This window comes from Paramisgurnus dabryanus, chromosome 21 (genome assembly GCF_030506205.2).
Source record: "Paramisgurnus dabryanus chromosome 21, PD_genome_1.1, whole genome shotgun sequence".
NCBI classification, from domain to species: domain Eukaryota; kingdom Metazoa; phylum Chordata; class Actinopteri; order Cypriniformes; family Cobitidae; genus Paramisgurnus; species Paramisgurnus dabryanus.
The window spans coordinates 3,813,571-3,830,697 of record NC_133357.1 but is presented as its reverse complement, the minus strand read 5'-3'; the positions used below and the strand labels follow the sequence as shown (position 1 = coordinate 3,830,697).

The 17,127-nt window shown below is 36.2% G+C and overlaps 1 long non-coding RNA gene across 1 annotated transcript in view; it reads right to left on the bottom strand.

Moving 5' to 3' along the window:
• The window catches only part of LOC135776023 (uncharacterized), a 93,185-nt gene that overhangs the window by 41,858 nt on the left and 34,200 nt on the right, over window positions 1–17,127 (bottom strand). Inside the window, exon 2 of the long non-coding RNA XR_010544008.2 lies at window positions 2,557–2,645. This is a non-coding gene — a long non-coding RNA (uncharacterized lncRNA). The remainder of the gene's footprint in view (window positions 1–2,556; window positions 2,646–17,127) is intronic.

Here is a 17,127-nt window from a genome sequence, read left to right as displayed (position 1 = left end):
GCAAAACAATCTGCCAATGGGGTAAGGACATTTTTCTTGAATATTTGTTTAATTTAGTGTTTAAGAAAAATGTTCAAGAGTTTTTTGCTTACCCCATTGGCAGATGTTTTTTTTTCTTGTTTTATGCACAAAATCACTTAAATTTGATATTTTTTTACTAAAAACTAGACTTATTTTATTGGGTCATTTTGCTCATCAAAAGCATCTTAATTTAAGAATTTTTAGATATTTTTACTGAAAACAAGAAAAAAATATTAAGTAAGAAAGTCATTATTTGCAGTGTAGACAAAACTACATAAAATAACATACCCAATTTTTTAATGATTTATTAAAGATTAATTAAAAGATTCATTATTTCACATCAAAGTTTGTATATAAATCGTACGTCTTGGCTAATTTTCTAGGGCTTAATTGAGCAAATCTGTAATCCATCCTTGAGAGCATCAAATATGAATGTATTTAAATAACTAAGTTCTCCTTAAAAGCTAAATTAGTTTTGACATTTGCTGCCTTGGCCCTATTATGTGTTAAAGCGATGTCTAATCGGCCATGAACCTCATTTTGGGATTACGACCGGTTCTCCGTTCTGGGAGCTGCAGTGTTGCTGAATAGCTTGGATATTTGTCGGATGCAGAAAGGATTGAATCAATCTACAGTATAATTATCTTGAGCCATGCAGAAAGCTGGCAAGTGCGAGAAATGCCCAAACTTGCTGCACCTACCTCAAAAACAAAATGTAAATGTAGTCTCGGTTTGCTGAACAGAGCTTGCGGACGCAGTGCAAGACACAGAGATGTGAGCTGACGCTGTTTAGCTCTCTGGGAATTATCCACATGGATGAATACACCTTTGAATGAGATTTACACTATTTATGAATGTTATGAGCAGACCGCGAGGCAGAAAACATTAATATAAACTATGAATTTCCAGATCAGTGGGTATCCAAATCATTTCCCCTGTGATCTGATCTAGTCATTAAAGTCGGCTCAAAGTAACATAAAACCTTTATTGAGGTGTGGGAAGAGCTGGAAATTATTTATCTGAGACATAATTAATATGGCATGTAATTGGAAATTGTTTTTCCTGCCTACCCCATACATTTACCTTGCAGAGGATTACCTATTGTAATACACAGAGTAAAGATAGAAATACACCAAGCCGGCAGTCTGCCGTCATGTAGGTTTTAAGCTTTGTTTAACTTTTAGTTTGTTTTGCACCATCGCCTTTTTTTGCCGATTCAGCATGTCGAATTTGCATTGGCGTTCACCTTGGAGTTGGATCATTCTGATTGGCTGTTAGGTGTAGCCAACCAGTGCATTTCAACATTTCAAAACCCCAACAAGCTATTTTGTATTTGAAAGACATCTAATACACTGAAAAAAAATACATTCAATTTACTAAATTTTTTAAGATAAGTGGTTGCAATCAATTTATTTAAGCTATATTTAAACAAAAAAATTAGAAAAATAAAATTAAATAAAAAAACTTTTGTTTAAATGCAGCTTAAATAAATTGATTGCAACCAATTTAAAAAAATTGTAAATTGAATGATTCATTTTTTTCAGTGAGCCGTCCAAACACAACCCTACCGAGCCTCTAAGGTGATATTGGGGTAAAAAAATCTAAAGTTTAGTTTCATGTGCTCACTTGAAACTTTCATGTGCTCACGCGAAACCTTAATTTGCAGAATTTTTTTTAAGTTTAGTTTTGCGTGCTCACGTGAAACTTGTGTGTGCACACGTGAAAGCGAAAGTTTAACGTGCGCATGCAATAGTTTCACGTGCGCACATAAAAGTTTCACGTGGACACGCGATAGTTTCACATGCGCATATGAAACTAAACTTTATTTCATTTTTGCTTCATGTCCCCATAGGGGCTCCGTACAACCCGGATGTCTATGCTAAAACAATGCAAAATTTGGGCTATCAGTTAAATTTTTATTAGACGTCTAACCATAGCCCCAAAATAAATCAAATAAATTAATGAAACCAAACAAACACATTGTAATCACTGTTGACTTTGCTTACATGAAGGAATATCATACATCTACATTTAAACAAAAGTTTTTTGCTTTGTTTTGTTTTTCGATTTTATTTTATTTATTTTATTAAATGTAGCTTAAATAAATTGATTGCGACCACTTACCTTAAAAAATTTAGTAAATTGAATGAATAATTTTTTTTCTGTGAAGTTATTTTGGCGAAACGACACGTAACCAAATTCAAGTTTCAATAGCTAGAAGTGTGACTTTTTCGAGACTATAGTTAACTTAGATGCCGAAATAACAGTCACCTAAATTTAATTTAATCCAATTCTTTACACTGAAAAAGTTTTTTTTTAAAGTTTTTTATTCTTTTTTTAAGGTAAGAGGTTGCAATCAATTTATTTAAGCTACATTTAAACAAAATTTTTTTTTAAATAAAATACAATAAAAAGACTTTTGTTTAAATGTAAATAAATTGATTGCGACCACTTACCTTAAAAAAACTTTCAGTGTCTTTAACACCCATTAAATGAAGTTTATCTCTAGAGATATCATGAATGAGTGTAACTTACAGCTGCTGGCGTGGGTCTTGGTTCAGAGCGTACAGTCTGCGCTTTCCTTCACATTCTGCCGAGAACATTTGGGATGGATATATTTGTCCCTGAAAATCATCTATGAGTAATCATGGCCACCATATGCTTGACAGCTTGTGTTTTTTAAAGCTACTCTGTAAAGTTTTCCATGTTAAAATATTTTCTGGCACAGCTAAATGTGAAGCGACAGTCATTCACAGGTTGATTATCCCAAAGAGATGAGATACTGCCTCTGCAGAATTGTCAAAAATTGCTGTTTCATTGAACAGGTCCAACACATCAACACTTCATGCTGTGAATGCAGTGCAGGATTACATGCTCATCACAACAATAAGAGAAATCTGAATTTTTTGTGAATTCATCTCGCAGTGCACAGAAATAAAGCAGCTATAACATTAACACTTGTTCTCCTGAATACATTTCTCAGTTTGTTACCAAACCGACCAGAGGCCCCATGGACTTTCATATTAGGAAAAAAGAATACTATGGAAGTCAATGGGGGCCTCGGATCGGTGAGGTTACAAACATTCCTCAAAATATCTTTCTGCGTGTTCGAGTAAATGATGACAGAATTTACATTTTTGGGTGAATCCCTTTAAACTACTTAAAGACAATTATTTAAACAATCATTACAAAATACTTTCAAAATCCTATTCTTTAGACATAAATGATATCCGTGTGTGCGTTGTGTAAATTGGCCATGCACACTAATCCCAGAGGCAGACGTGACCGGCAGTAAGATTTAAATTAATGAAGGAAATGAACCCTTCAACACGTCATCCTCATCACTGAGTGGTCCTGTAAAACTGAAGTGCTTCTGAGAGCTGACAGCATTTTAATTTCCAATGTTTATATGCGAGATGGATTTAATTAAGATCATGTCACTTTTTCATGATTTATGGGGATACCTTTGCAAAAAGGTACTGTGGTGATATCCTGGTACAATAATGGCAAAGTCTGATAGCCTGTATTGGAATTAATATTTAAATAAGATTATAGGCCTAAAAACATTTATAATTAGGAAGAAATATGCAAATGATAAAAAACACTTTTATGCAATGCTACTTACAGTGCATTCATGGTATACTTTTGCATTATGTGTGTTTATACCCATGCACTTTGTGCAAAAACTCACAACATATTACTACAGTATTTGTCTATCTTCTGCATTTTGGGTTTTATAATCTGCTCGACTTGAAGGCACTTGAAGGTCTTTCCAGTGTTAGTCAGTAAGTGGGTGTAATAAAGAACTGTGAACAGGACAGAGTGTCGTCTTATTTGCAGAATGTTCCTGTTCTGTTTCACTGAATCACATTTTATTTCTAGAATAATTCAAATAAATCAGACAGACACCAGAGAGAGGAAACAGCCTTTTGGTTTAGTGTGTCTGTATGAATATAAAGATTTTCCAGTCATTCTTTGCCATTAGCTGTAATAAGAAAGATTTATGTGTGAACATGAAGTCCTACAACAGACGATATGCCCTGAGATTACATGAAGAGACAGAAATAAAACTAATTTATTGTGATATCTCCAGACACTAAAGCGAAAAATATAAATAACAATCTTTGTGAAGCATCTAATGAAAATTGGTAAAAAAAAATGATTCCAAGCTGTCACTGGGGCTCTAACCTTTAAAAATGCAAGTAGTACCATTTAGGCACAGATATGTAAAAACTTGGTACTTAGGGATGCGTGATAATTTGCATGTGATTGCCATTGCGCATCTCGTCAGTGAAGCCGGTTCCGTGATTTGAAGTAAATCGCCATCAACTGCTTTCAGTGGAAGCAACATTTACTACACAAAGCCGTAGTTCACCTCACAATCGAGGCAATTTCGCATTAATTATCGCGGACATATTACCTGTGATATGTATGCGATATGGCCCAGCTTGCCAGTGAACTATGGCTTTGTGTAGTAAATGCTGCTCCATCTGAAAGCAGGTGATGGCGATTTACTACTAATCAAGGAACCGGCTTTACCGACAAGATGCGAATTTTCACGCATCCCTATTACCCAGCAAGCAATTTTGTGTTTAAAACACGTCTAATAAACACAGCCCAAAGGCTAAAACAATGTAAAATCTGATGTCTAGCCATAGCCCAAAAATAAATGACATAAATGGCATAACCAGTGTTGGGGGTAACGCATTACAAGTAACGTGCATTACTTAATAATATTAACTTTTCTGAAGTAACGAGTAAATTACTTTTTAAATGTACACATTAATATTTGATTTATTTAAAAAAAAAGTAATGCCAGTTACTTTTCATTTTTATTAATTCGATTTTAAAAAAATAATGTACTAAATTAAACTGAAAGTAGTCACATAGAATTACGCACTCTATGCGTGCGTGCCTAAGTGGTAACAGTTTGAATGAGAAACAAAAATGGCAGGCCAGAGCTTGACATTTTTGCGATGGAAATATGCAATTTCTAAATGCAGAACTTCATAAAAAACACCTGCAAGGCCTGAAAGAGATCAAGCCTCAGCCAAGTAAGAAAAAGTAACGCAAAACTAACTTAAAATTAATGTAAGTATTACTTTCATGAAAAGTTTAGTTACTTTATTGGAGAGTAACTTAATATTGCAATGCATTACTTATAAAAGTAACTTTCCCCAACACAGGGCATAACATATCTCACAAGTTACAATATTTTTAATTCAAGTTTAATATATTCAAGTTTGTTTGGTTATAAGTGGGTTATAACCGGACTATACAGATCTATAGTTAACATAGTCCTAAATAGTGAAACGATGATAGTTGCAAAATCACTCTTTAGGTACAATTTATAAAGGGTACAACCCCGGTGACAGCAAGATAGCTTTTTTACTATTTTTTGTGACATTGGACTGCACAAAACATGATTTCAGACATTATCATTAAACTTTAAAAAATGTAATCTAACAATGCCTGTAAATAAGCCAGACCACCAGCACCAAATCGACAGATTTTATGCGTTTTAATTTGAGAACAAGCTGTTCTCTAACCAGCAGTTTGTCTGTGCAACTCTGAAAAAAACATCCTATTAGTTTTGCAGTGTTTCGTGTACAAGGTTACTGCAAAGCACCTGCTGTCGTTTCTGATTTGGAATGCAGTCCAAACGGCCTCATCTCGGGTCTGCCGTCGGCAGCTGTCTGTCTGTTTTCTCCAGAGAGTTATGGATCCAAACCAATTCCAGTCTGCAGCAAATAACAGTACTTAACTGTTATCTCCACCACACAGGTACTGTCTACCCTCCTAAATTTCAACGTGCCAATTCAGCAGCCTATCAATTCTGCCAAGGCGCTCCATTATACAACAGAAATAAACAACAATCAAGGAGTGCCATCGTATGTAAATCTCCGAATGTAGTGGGCAGAAAATAACATTGTGCTATAAAACCCAATAACAGACTTTCAGAGGTAATACAGATTTGCATTTTCAAACAATAGATGCAAGGTACTGGTTTGGTTCTCAGATGGCAATTTTAGGAGGCAAGTCACTGGGGCAGTATACTTTAAAGGGGACATATCATGAAAATCTGACTTTTTCATGTTTAAGTGCTATAATTGGGATCCCAGTGCTTCTATCAACCTAGAAAATGCGAAACAGATCAACCCAGTAGCTTAGTTTTTGTGCAAGCATGTGAAAAAATAGGTCACTAAAATTTGGCTCCCCTTGTGATGTCAGTAGGGGATAATACCGCCCCTTAATCTGCACTATTCAAGTAAGGCACTGCAATTTAGTGCAGAGATCAGCTCATTTGCATTTAAGACACACCTTTAAATGCACATTTTTGCATACACCTACGAAACGGCAATTTTAACATGCTATGATAAATTATCTGTGGGGTATTTTGAGCTAAAACTTCACATACGTACTCTGGGGACACCAAAGATTTATTTGACATCTTAAAAAGTTTCGTGAAATGTCCCCTTTAAAAATCATTTAGGTACAGATATACATTTGATACCAATATGTACCTCTGAGGTACTAATATGGTGACTCTTTAGGTGCAAAAAAAAGGGTACTGACCCAGTGACAGCTAAAGACCATTTTACTGACAGTAAATAACATGTAGCAAAAAATGTGCATAATAAAACCAGGAATGTGCATTAAGAAACCAACTGAATTTTTATTTCAAGGGAAACTTGAAGGAGGGGTGTAACTGTAGTCACTATAAGCTAACAAAATGCACAGCGTGGGATTCAGGGACATTTGTCCTTGGGTAAACAAACATAACTACATTTCTCCACAGCGCCTTCTGAAATCGCATGTGTGTTTTTCAAACAATGTTTCATCTTACGAGCAAAATTCACAGCAAGCCAGCTTCCTCTGCTGTCAAATTAGTCCAAAAAATCCTTCCCGTGTGAGACATCAGATGTCTTTATCTGAGCGTGATCTTGCAGAATGGACTGCGATGCTGAGAACGAGTTTCATGCAGACCGAATGTTCCTGAATGTTGCATAACACAGTGTGATCAAAGCACGGGTGATTTAAGGTTTTCTTGAATGTGTTTGTGCTCACAAAGAGATGAATGGATGAATCTCACAAAAACATGTGCAGGTAACATTTCACTCCAAAATCAAAACATCTATGAAAAATATATATGATGGTTTTCCATAAGACCACAAAAGGTGATGTGTTTCGATGTTAAAATACTTTGCATAATTGTATTTTATTTATTTGAATTATGATATAATTTTTAGGAAAACCTTGAGATAGCAGGTTTAGCAAGATTTACCCATATGACCACATGCAAAGCATCAGATTCATAAACATGCACACAAGCTACCACACACATGTTCTGGAGGCTTCGCATGCAAACAACCTTGCACATCGTGCCTTGAGAAATAACAAGCAAGCATCTCACATAAATAATTCAAGGCTTTAAGTGTCTTTCCCATCATAAATGACAGGGCTCATCATTATTCTCCGTGCCGAAAATGAACAAGACGCACATTTCTAAGAAGAAATCACGTGGGCGACGGCACACAGCACCGTTTCAATATCTCGCATGCCCGGCCTCCTGCGCTTCAGGATAAGAGGACCCATCAAATTTTTTTTCACACCGCTATTTTGGGAAGGATTCAAAAATTGACCTGTTTGCTATAAAAGGGATTTATTGGAGCTTCTTGGCAGTCTATATAAGAATACCACAGCTCAGTTCACTGATCTCAATTATGGCTGGTGGGTCCAGTGTCCCCAAAGACTAAATTCAGGGTCTTAGAATTAAAAAGTGAATCAAATAAAAAGTTTAATAATCGTCAAAACAGACAGTAAATTCTCATATGAATATTAAGTTTAGATGTTTTTGGTGGTTTTCTCATCAGTATTTTCCTCCATCCTCTGTTCGGCTTCAGAAACTGACATGCCACCCGGTGGGACACATCTGACTTAACCGGCAGCTTGGAAAGGTTGACAGACTTATTCAGACAGTAGGACGTTTAGCACAAAGAAGAGATGTCTAGTGTTTAACTACGTTTTGAAGTGCAAATAGACTTTACCTGTAGTTTCCCTGATGGAAAAACTTCACACTATATGGTAGAGGTGTAATGGTATACAAAAATCATGGTTTGGAAACATACCTCGTTTTTTTTTTCACGGTTCGGTTTTGGTACAGTTAGGGGGTAAATGCAAAATAACTTATAGTTTATTAATAACCATTTGTAAACATTAACATTTGTAAGGGGGCATATACACCAAAGCGTTTAAACGCAGCTGAAAACGGCAGGCGGATGCCAACTGTGGGTGCTTGCCAGCGCATTTCAGTCGTTGAACGATGTGCCACTGTGATTGGATGGCCAAGTAAAAAGTGACACTAACCAGTTGAGCATTTCACAAACATTTTTTTATGAAGAATATGAAAAATATGACATACGCCGGCCGCAGGCATAAATGTTTTGGTGTACACGCCCCCTAAATTTCAATATTTGTAAACATCAACCGTTTTGTAAATAAAACACATGCTGGGTTTAAACAAAATAGAATAAGGGAGCATGTACACCAAAGATTTAAACACAGCTGAAAACGTCAGGTGGATGAGGACTGTGGGCGCTTGCCAGCTTTTTCAGATAAGCGCTTTGGTCGCTTTGATACTTCTGCTTTGTTTATCAGTTATTAAACGATGCGCCGGTTAGTTGTTCTAATATATTTCTGCCCCTCCTCCACTGTGATTGGACGGCTGAGTGAGAAGTGACATTAATGAGCTGAGCGTTTTTATACGAAGTTGAAAATGTTTAAATTCTTGGTGCTCAACGCTAGCTGACGTTTTTGAAAAGCACGGCGCTGCTATTGGAAAAATTAAAAACATACGCCGTCTGCCGGAGTAAACGCCTTGGTGTGCACACCCCCGAAAACATAAGGAAATAACAAATATTGCCATGTCATCTTTCTACTGTAAACAAAACCTTTCATTGCTCGTCCCACCTCCGGGATTTCCTGATTGGTCCACTGATTTAGACCAGACATCAGTGTTTCCCACACATTGACTTTACTTGGGCGCGCCGCCCAGGTATATTAACAAGCGCCCAAGTATATCTGGCATCAAATTTTGCCTTTTTGGTTCTTCCGTGATGATGACACTCTTTAATAATGACATTTTGTGTGCGACCTGATGAGTTCGGTGTGCGTTTACATGCTCTCTGTTTCTCAATTAATTGGGTGCGACGCGAACACAGACAGTAAACACCCAAAAAAAAAATTATCTCTTTAGCATGTCGCATTCTTATTTTACTGAAGGTTGTGAAAATACATTTTTCATATAAAAATACTTTTTTGTTTTGCACATATAATAAGTTGCAAGGGATTATTCATGCACACAACCAAAGAAAATGCTGTGAACTGACTCATTTTTTAGAATAGGACCTAAGATAAAAGATGGTGTAGTATCTGTGGTATCTGAGGCAGTTCACACTCAAGTTTCACATACATTTATAAAAGACAATTCTTTACCTCATTATTCATTCGACGATTGTTGGATATGTGATGATAAAAGAACAAAAATTATTAAACAATGTAGCCTTATTCCTGAGAATGAGAGGTTTTATTTGATATAAGACTTTCCCAAGTTTGTCATACTTGAAAAATATGAAATATGTGAATATTAAATCACATAAAAAATATGGGGGGGTGATAGTCTAAATTAAGTGTAAATAACTTTCTCACAGTAAAATATATCTCAAAGTGATGCATATCTGCAGAAAGTAGAGATTAGAGTTAAATTGGATAATGTAAATCAAAGTATTGCGTTGTGTCACACATTATTAGCTCTTTGTGGTATAGTAACGTTAGACCATTTTTTTTGTTGGTGGGCTATGATTGCCCTTTTCACCGGCTACCACAAGTAAATTTCAGATCTATGGGAAACACTGAGACATTGATGAGCAGTGCTGCCTACAAAAGTTGAAATTCTTTTACGGCAACTTAAAACTAAGCGCAAAAAAATTTCTATTAGAAAATTATGTATTCATGTGTAGCGGTCCTATTAGATCCAGCTGAAGTTGGAAACCCCTCCTAGGTGCAGGACTGAAGGACGAAACCTCATGAAATAATGAAGGTTTCCAGTGCCTCATTAACTCAACCAACTCATCTAAATGGAGCTCATTTTGCTGTCAGATCTTTAGAGGTTTATTATTGTCTTTAAATCTGTTTGTATAAGTGCCCTGAAAACCAATCTAAAGATTTTATCAGTGCATGTAATTGAATCAAAATAAAATAAAAATTGGGTCTAAAAGGACCTTGTCTATGTGGCAACTGTGTGAACTTGATAGACGAGCAGAATAAAGTCAAGCTACAGCCTTAATTATTAGGAGATGAAAAGAGAAAACACAAGGCAAGTAAGCCTGCTGCTTTAACACACATTGCATCAATAATTTACTTTGTTATGCTGAAAACACCCCAAATGAACTCATGTATTATCGCAAGACTAAGCACAGTTATTAAGGTACATCAAAATAAAGTCCAAAAATGATTTTCAGCCAATTTAATAGTCATGTTTTGATGTTGTCACCATAGAAACAAGTTTGCATCTATTGTTATTGTTATTGTATGCTCTGATGCAATGAGATGAAAGACATATTTTGTTCTATCAATCCCTCTCTTTTCTTGGTACTTTCTCTTTCCTTTCTCATCATAAAGTTCAAAGGACAAATAAACTTTAGTTGTTCAGCTGGTTTAGTCTCACATAGGCAGACATTGACTGCAGTAAAAGATCTGAAACTTTTTGCAACTAGAAACTGTCCACTAGTGCTTAGTACACAAAGAAAGATTTTTTCCAGTTTTGTGTGCATGCATCAGACAGTTAGCAAACCGAGTGTGGGTAGTCTGTGCCAGTCTTAAGGTGGCTATGATAACAGGATATGAAGAGAAAGTCTACGCACTAAATGTCCACATACTGCATCCTCCTCTACACTGTAAAAAAAGTCCGTAAAAATTTCAATGTTATTGCAGCTGGGTTGCCGGTAATTTACCGTAGATTTACATTTATGTTATTTACTGGCAAGAGTTTGTTCAAAGTTAAATAAATTTTAAATATTAACAAGTCTTTATCTTTACAGAATAAAACTATACAATAACAGCCTCATGCAAAGCATTCTGGGAACCAGAAATCATCATCAACCTTTTTCTGTTTTTTGCTTCAGATTTTGTTTCCCAGAATGTTTTGCTTGATGCTGTTTTTTAGTTTTACTCTGTAAAGACAAAGACTTGTAAATGTTAAATGTTCATTTAACTTTGAACAAAATGTTGCCAGTAAATAACATAAATTTAAATCTACGGTAAATTACCGGCAACTCAGCTGCAATTTCTACGGATTTTTTTTACAGTGTATGTCGGCCCTTCGGCTCTGTCGATTAATTTAAAGACGGCAAAATAGATAATAAGGATGCTGTCGACTAACTGCATGCATGCAATTTTAGTATGTACTGTGCTGTATATCGTCTTATGGTTAGCATACTAAAAATCTCTCCAAAACGTATCTCTAAATGTGTTCGAAGCATTGCTACCACAAGCATTGGATCTATACTATATAGTGTGCTATAAACATGTTATTAATTTGGTTTTTAATACAATTGTCATTTTTAAGATAACTTTATGTTTCCTAATCTATTTTTGTTGATTATAATAAATGTCATGCTCGTGGTCATGCTGTTGTATTGAATAATATTCGTTCTTGCTGATATTTAGCACAACAGCAAGACTGCAGGTGTTATATTAATAACATTTTCCTCAGTTGTGGCTTGTTTTATTACATTCCTGGGAAAAAACAATATATTGGATTAGACCTTATGACATCTTTGTCCTCTGGGTGATATTCAGGACCTCATCTGATGCAATAACACCGAGGCTCTATCCAATAAGGTCTTTGCAGAACACCTCAAGGGCTCGGCTTCTTTGATTCCTGCATTCAGAAATATTTTATGGCTTTTCTGAGAGCGAGATCAGCAGGACTTTGAGATTCAAGCAAACGCCTCTTATTAAAAATATCCAAACACCTCTGGAGTAAAAGAGGAGACGAGACTTGGAGGTAAATGTTCACAATCCCTCATAGGAAATGAAATGATTTATTTCTCAGACAGATTTGATAGATCAATTCTAACTTTAATAATGTGATTTTTTTCAGTGTAACATTTGAAGGAATAATTAAAGGAAGCTCACTGAGGGAATGAAGTATTTTACATTAAATTGTGAAAATTAGTTTTTTTCTCATTTCTCATTTTAAGCTTGGTTCTTTGGATAAAAAAATAAATGACCAGCATGAATCTTTATCTAATATGCGATAAACCAGTGATGTAACCCTGCATGAGAACTTCCACCAATGAGATAATCTAGAATTTTAATCTGACCCGCTACACAACCACCAGCTGGCCTGCGAATCCACTGACGCAGAATTCAGCAGATGAGGTCTAATTATGAGCTTGATAGCGTGAAAGGGTCCTGCACTAAACCGGCCTCATGTTGTGCTAATATCCTCAATTACCCGGCTTACATTAGTGACACCAGTCTCGCCTTTTAAATGTCAACGGTCCAGCAAAGAGCCAAATTATTATGCAGCACCGAGTCATTATGACCTCACAAACCTGGCCAAAAATAATCAATCCTCTACCTCATTGATTTATAATAAGTGTTGCTCATACTTGGGGTTGGGGGGGTTTCAAATCCCTGAATTGCCTGGTAACAATTTACTTGAAGGGGTGTTCATAAGACTGACATGACATGTGCTATGAACATGAAGGAGATTTTATGCACGTTTATGACAGCTGTCATTAAGTGTCATTCGTTTAATTATGTCATTTTTAATGCAAAAATTACATTGTTTAAAATGCCTTTGTAATGACAAGCTGGCTGCTACCCAGTCTCACAAAGTTTCGTGATATAGTCAAGTATTTTTTTGATTCTTTTTTCGTAATATTATCACGAATTTCCGCATTTGTCGTGATCGTATAACGAATTCCTGTTTTCGTGTGATTATCACGTATTGGTTACTCAACTGCTTTTTCCTATTTTTAAACCATTGTCGCTTCGGTTTAGGGTTAGATTTGGTGCTTGCATTAGAATGTCACTTTATACATTGGTTTATACTATTTTTTCTGATTTATTTTTTTTATATGTCGCCTGGCGTTGGGGTTAGAGTTGGGCTTGGGTAGGGATGTCATTTTATGTAAATCTAACCCTAAACCGAAGCGACAATGGTAAGAAAATAGGACAAAACAGTTGAGTTACCAATACGTGATAATCACAACAAAACAGGAATTCGTTATATGATCACGAAAAAACACGAAAATTCGTGATAATATCACGAAAAAAGAATTTAAAAAAAAACGTGACTATATAACGAAATTTCGTGAGACTGGGCTGCTACTTGACATAAACCAATACACCATAACTTATCATGATGTATTACAAAGACAACATAACTGATCACTTTTTACCACTGATACATTTGTCATTAAAATGTAGTTAAGTGTAATTATTTTTCTTGACCTCAACTGCAGTGATACAAATATAATTTGTCATTAAAAATGTCATTAAGTGTTAATACTCTGTCAAATAGTTTTATAACAACATCATGAATATTCTTCAGTTCATAATGTTTTTTTAAGTTTCCTCCATGTTTTTAACAAATAAAATAAATTATTCAATAATAATAATAATTAAAAAAATTATAAAATTTTATTTTATTGCATTTGGAGACCGATTCACCTAAAATTAAATAAAAACCGTAAAATAATAGGCTAAGCCATGCAGCGTTGGGTCTATATAGCTACAAAGTTAATTACTTTAATTTAAATTGATTAAATGTTTTGTTAGTTTTTCTTCTTGAGTATAATATTTTGAGTGTTTGTTGCATTTTGTTAAGGTATTTAAAATAATTTGACAGTATTAACACTTAATGAATGTTTAATGTTAACCCATAAAGCTAGCTAGTTTCTTAAGTTTGATAATATTTCATGTTTATGACAGATTTATGACAAGTTATGATGTATTGGTTTATGTCAAGTTGTCATAACAAAAACAATTCAAACAATGTCATCTTTGCATTAAAAATGGCATAATTGAACAAATGACAATTAATGACAGTTGTCATAAATGTGCATGAAATCTCCTTCATGTTCATGACAGATGTCATGTCATCATGATTATGAAGATGTCATGTCAGTCTTATGAACACCCCTTCAAGTAAAGTGTTAACATTTGGCTCATACAGTATTCATCCATTTACATGTTTGTACTGAAAAATGCTTAAAGTGTTTTTATATCAAACCGTATAATGTTTTAAAAAGAGCTATGTAAATAATGTTTAAACTTGAAGTTTGGTTTGCTTGCTTCTTTTGTGCTGGATTTACACTGCAAATCTTGATGCCCAATTCCGATTTGTTCCGAAGTGTGGAAACAACATAATTAATGACTTACAGTATGAAATCTCCCAAACTTATATTGAGATGAAATATGAATTTTACAGATACAGTACCAGTGGAGGAGGTGAACTATGCACAAACTTTTGCAAAAAAATATGAGCTCAAAAAAATTTATTGAAAGTCAAATAAAATATTTAAGGCTCATGGATTCCTTTTACTAACAAGACTATGTACTGATGTTTGGTATAGTCTCACTTCTTACCAGGTTGGCTGTCAGAACATAAAATCTTTTATTCACCATTAAAAATGTATATGGTTATAACGGTGTGCAAGCCCTGTTTTTAAAAGGTCATGCAATATTCAGCGTCATTATTTGTAAGTGTCAGTGAGCCCAGGCCTCTTGTGGGTGGCTGGTGTTTCGATGACACTGCTCAGTAATGTTAATCGCAGTTAAGCTCTTTCAGCAAGAGAGTTTGTGCATCAGACAGACAACTTATTTGGCCTGAATTATAATGGGGTTGCATAACAAACGCATTGCAGGCTATCTGATCTGCTGCAGCCGTTTAGATGCTGAAATGTTTGATTCTGTCTAATCTAATGCATGTCATTATTTAAATAAAGATTTTTAGTCGAGATGCAACATGAAGCTCGTATGAATAGCCAACCAAAGTATGACATATTTACAGAGAAACCCAATATTCAATATGCAAACAAATTGAAACAGACCTAGATGCAAGTTCTGAATAAAAACTCCCAGAAATCAAGATATATTTATGCAAGCCTCTCAGTTTTGACCTATTTGTACAGTATTTCTAATCTTTTGCTGTCATATTTGCGAACTTGATCTTCAGTGTTAACAAAGATATTCCTATATTAAACAAGATTGAGCACAACTATTACTATGTATTGGGAACAATGCAATGCTCAATGGCCCTGTCCCAAATGGCGCCCTTCATGTGCACTTCCTGTCTCGTGGCCTTACAATGCTGGTTCTCACTCTACGAGTCCGTAGGGTATCCCATCTGTCATTTTTACGCTCCGAACAGCGCCCCCTTAGCACCCTTGATGCGATCTTCGACGAAGCCCGCACTGCTGCAGGCACCATACACTTTACCAACCCAGAAGTCCTTGCGAAAGAGCAATCAGACGACAGACTTCCTATTTCCAAAAATATAACTCCAGTGCACCCTCATGGACTCGCATCAAGGGTCCCTAAGGTCTGCACTACATGATGTCATCAAAGTGTGGACTCTAAGGAAATCCACAGTCCGAGTGGAAGTCCGCAGTGTGCCATTTGGGACAGGGCCAATATGGAAGCTCTGGTTACAGAGGTCCCATCTGCCAGTTAAAAGAACCAATCATCGATCGATAAAGACTGATGATTCCCTGGGGGAGGGGCTCTATACATAGTCACGTGCCAACCTGTGGGTATGCGCAGTAGTTGAAACGACCTCAAAAAGTTGTTTTTAGAGCAATTTGAGCTTATGAAACAAAAGTTATGAGACTGTTGATGTCAGGTTTAATTGTTGGTCGGAAAATATGATTTTGGCAACACATTCTCACTCCCCCAGGCGTCAAAATCTGAAGCATGTTCAATTCAGTATGAAGACGCGAAGGGTGCCCCTATGCGTCACTATATCGATGAAATGGGAACTCCGTTGCTTTCATGCTAATCCCTCAGCGTCGTATATAGACGAAAGGGAATCCCGGAAGGTGATGCCGTCACGTTATGCGATCATACACGATCATGCACGGTAACTACTCAATTTTTTTCCAATTTTTAAACCATTGTCGCTTGGGGTTGGGGTTACACTTGGGGTTTGGATGTCAGTTTAAGTATTGGTTTATACTTTTTGTCTTCTGACTTTTAAACCACTGTCGCTTGGGGTTAGACTTAGAGTTCGGGTTAGGATGTCTGTATTGGTTTATACCTTTTGTCTTCTGATTTTTAAACCATTGTCGCTTTGGTTTAGGATTAGAGTTGGGTTTGGATGTAATTTTATGGAACAGAAATTCGTTCCAACCCCAACCTCAAGCGACAATGGTAAAAAATTTGGAACAAAAAATTAAGTAGTTAACGTCCAAAAGCGGCATGATCCTGCCGATCATCGCATAACATGACGGCATCACCTTCCGGGATTCCCTTTCGTCTATATCTGACGCTGAGGGATAAGCATGAAAGCAACGGAGTTCCCATTTCGTTGATATAGTGACGCATAGGGGCACCCTTCGCGTCTTCATACTGATGCTGAAGGCGTTTGAACATGCTTCAGATTTTGATGCCTTGGGGAGTGAGAATGAGTTGGATTTTGGGGATATCTGTCTTAAAGGCGGGGTGCATGATTTTTGAGAAACGCTTTGGAGAACCAAAGAGAACCAAAACACACTTGTAGCCAATCAGCGATAAGGGGTGTGTCTACTCACCAACATCGTTGCCTGGGTTGTGAATGTGTGGGGCGGGTCTATCAAAAAAAGGTCCAGATTCTATTGGGGTAGGGGCGTGTCATTGGCTTTCAGAGATCATGCACCCTGCCTTTAAGTAGATAGTACTTTGAGTAAAATAATTGCAAGGAGGCGTTGCAAAAATGGCCACCTAGTGGCACCACTTCCCTAAAGGGGCTTTGTCTTCAGTTCTCCGATCAGATCAATAAATTTTGTGCGTTTGTTTCATCCGATGCACACGCATTGTTGCAGTAACACACCTGAA